Genomic DNA, 3047 nt, shown 5'->3' on the forward strand with positions numbered 1-3047 from the left:
GCTAAGTCGCTTCAGTTGTGTTTGACTGTGCAACCCCACAGACAACAGCCCACCAGGCTCCTCTGTCCCTGGGATTCTCCAGGCAAGAATACTGGAGTGGGTTGCCATTTCCTTTTCCAATGCATGAAGGTGAAAAGTGAAAGTGAAGTCGCTCAGTCATGTCCGACTCTTCACGACCCCATGGACTACAGCCTACCAGGCTCCTCCGTCCATGGGATTTTCCAGGCAAGAGTACTGGAGTGGGTTGCCATTGCCTTCTCAAAGATCAAACTAATCAATCCTAAAGGAGATCAGTCCTGAGTGTTCATTGGAAGGACTGATGTTGAAGCTGAAACTCCAATACTTTGGCCACCTGATGCAAAGAGCTGACTCATTGGAAAAGACCCTGATGCTTGGAAAGATTGAGGGCAGGAGGAGAAGGGGACGACAGAGGATGAGATGGTTGGATGGCATCACTGACTCGATGGACATGAGTTTGAGTAAACTCTGGGAGTTGGTGATGGACAGGGAGGCCTGGCATGCTGCGGTCCATGGGGTCGCAAAGTGTTGAACACAACTGAGTGACTGAACTGAACTGAAACAAAGCTTATGTTAAGATTTTTTTAAAAAAAGATAAAAAAATTCTATGTCCAAGCAACATCTTGGTGTTAAAAAAACACCTACTCACAGGAAAAAAGCCTGGAAAAAATAAACCAAAATATAGATAGCTAGGGTTGTGTTAGGTATGATTTAAATAGCGTTCACTATAGTTTTCCCTGTTTTCACATGGAAATGATTAATCGGAGGGAAAATGTAAAACTTCAAAAGAAAGTTTTAGTGGTGTTTCCTCCATTTCTTGAAAAGTGAAATTCATTTAGAGCAGGGAACAACAAAGCTTCAACTGACTGAAGGTCATTTATCTGAGAACTGATCTTCTACATTGCAGATTTTGTGGCTGAGTCTCAGTCTTCAATTTGCTCAGCTGATCAGCAGCATCTAACACAGCAGATCACTTCCTTGACCCTGAAATGAGATGAATAAAAGGATTTCCAGGATTCCTGATTTTCCTATCTTGCTGGCTGTTCTTCATTCAGCTGGTTTTGAAGAATTCACCATTTTCCAGCCTCTTCACTGTAAAATGTTCCCAGACATTTTCTTTACCTACATTTGTTCCCTGGGTAACTTTACTCAGTTCTATAGCTTCAATATCATAGATATATGATGGCAGTTCCCAAACATATTTCTAGGTCCCTGAACTTCAGACTTCCACCCAACTGTCAGCTTGACATTTCCTTTGTTTATGTAATAGGCTGCTTCTATGAATTGCACTGTCCCTCGAATTCGTACACTGAAGCCTTAACTCCCAACGTGACTGTATTTGAAGACAGAGCCTGTGAGGAGGTGATAAAAGTTAAATGAGGTCATATGGTTGAGGCCCTAATCTGACAAAACTGGTGCCCTTATGTGAAGAAAAGACATCAGAGTTCCTTCCCTCAGTCCCCATGTGAGGACATAGCAAGAAGGTGGCCCTCTTCAAGCCAGGAAGAGAGCAGGATCTGAACCTTGGACTTCCAGCCTCCAGAATTGTGACAAAATAAGTTTCACTCTTCAAGTCATATAGTCTGTGGTATTTCGTTATGGCATTCAAGCAGGCTAGTATAGCTACTCATCAATATGTCCAGAACCACTCTTCAAATCTGTACCTTTTGAGGTGGGAGGAAGCGGCTTGGGAGCCTTTGGGGGAGGACAGTGCTGAGAGGTCTGGGGGGCTGATCCCACAGATTGGTTCCTTTAGGTTTTTTCAAGGTCTGGGAAAAGGTGCAGCCCAGCAGGGACCCATCGTTTCTGGAAGGATGGTGTGGATCTTGGCCTATGCTCTAGTACAGGATGAAGTAGTACACCACCCAACTTGGCAGTAGCATATCTCCACAGCGCTTTCTCAATAGAGACCATGGTCCCCCACTGGCAGGGGTGCCCAGCGCTGGCCAGCAGCAGGCTGGTACCAGGCTGGGTGCTGCTCAGTCACCCGTATTAAAAAAAAAAAAAAAAAAATCTGTACCTTTCCTGGGGTACATCATTTTTACAGTTGCTCAGGTCAAAAACCTTGCAGTTTTCCTTTACTCCTCTCGCTCACCTTCCTGAGCTAGTCAGCAAATCGTGTGCTATCTTTAACATACATTCAGAATGGAACCACTGTTCATCACCTTTACCCTTTTCACCCTTATAAAGCCAGTGACTTCTCAACTGGAGCACTGCAGTAGCTGCCCTTGACTTTGTAAAATCCATCTTCAACAATGCAGCTAGTGCAGAGTGACCTTTTAACACTAAATCAGATTGTCATTTCTCTGCTCAAAAATTACCCAGTAGCTCCCTATAAGAAAATCCAAAGCTTTTTGCAATGACCTACGAGGCTCTATATTAGGTGTTCTCAAAGTCAAACATCTCATCTAGAGGGCAAGATTGTTGCCATGGCCTGCAGAATTTTATGATTCAGCTATTTTGTGTTTGTGCCTTTATAACTGATTATAACTAGTTCCCATATGATGTCGATGAGCCAGGGGATCCCATTTTGAGATGATATCAGTTCTCTTCACGCACTATACTGTCTCCCGTCCCCCACCTCTCCTAGCCGTGGTTCTTCTCTTAAATGCCAAACCTGAGTGGGCCCCTAGGTCCACACTGTTCCTTTCTGGTATTCACGTAGGACATTGTCCACTTTCATGATCATTCACTCAATTAGCTTCAGAGAGGTACTCTGCACCATCCATTCAGAATAGCACAAACTGTCATTCTCTTTTATTTCTCCTTAGGGCGCTCAACACATTTGTTTACTATCCACATTTTTCTGTTACAGGAGGCCAAGACCTTTTCTCTGTCCTGACCCACGGGCTAAAACAACAGTGTCTGGACGGTCATAACAAGTACTCAAAACATGTTTCTCTGACTAGGAGAAAAACTGTCGAGAAAGCGCCCGCACCGGGAAACAGCCAGCGGATTGCTCAGCTGCCAGGCTCAGCTACGCACACGGCGACCGAACGCCCGGCGGCGGAACTTCCTGGGCGGTGCCC

Source organism: Dama dama, chromosome 33 (genome assembly GCF_033118175.1).
Source record: "Dama dama isolate Ldn47 chromosome 33, ASM3311817v1, whole genome shotgun sequence".
Lineage (NCBI taxonomy): Eukaryota > Metazoa > Chordata > Mammalia > Artiodactyla > Cervidae > Dama > Dama dama.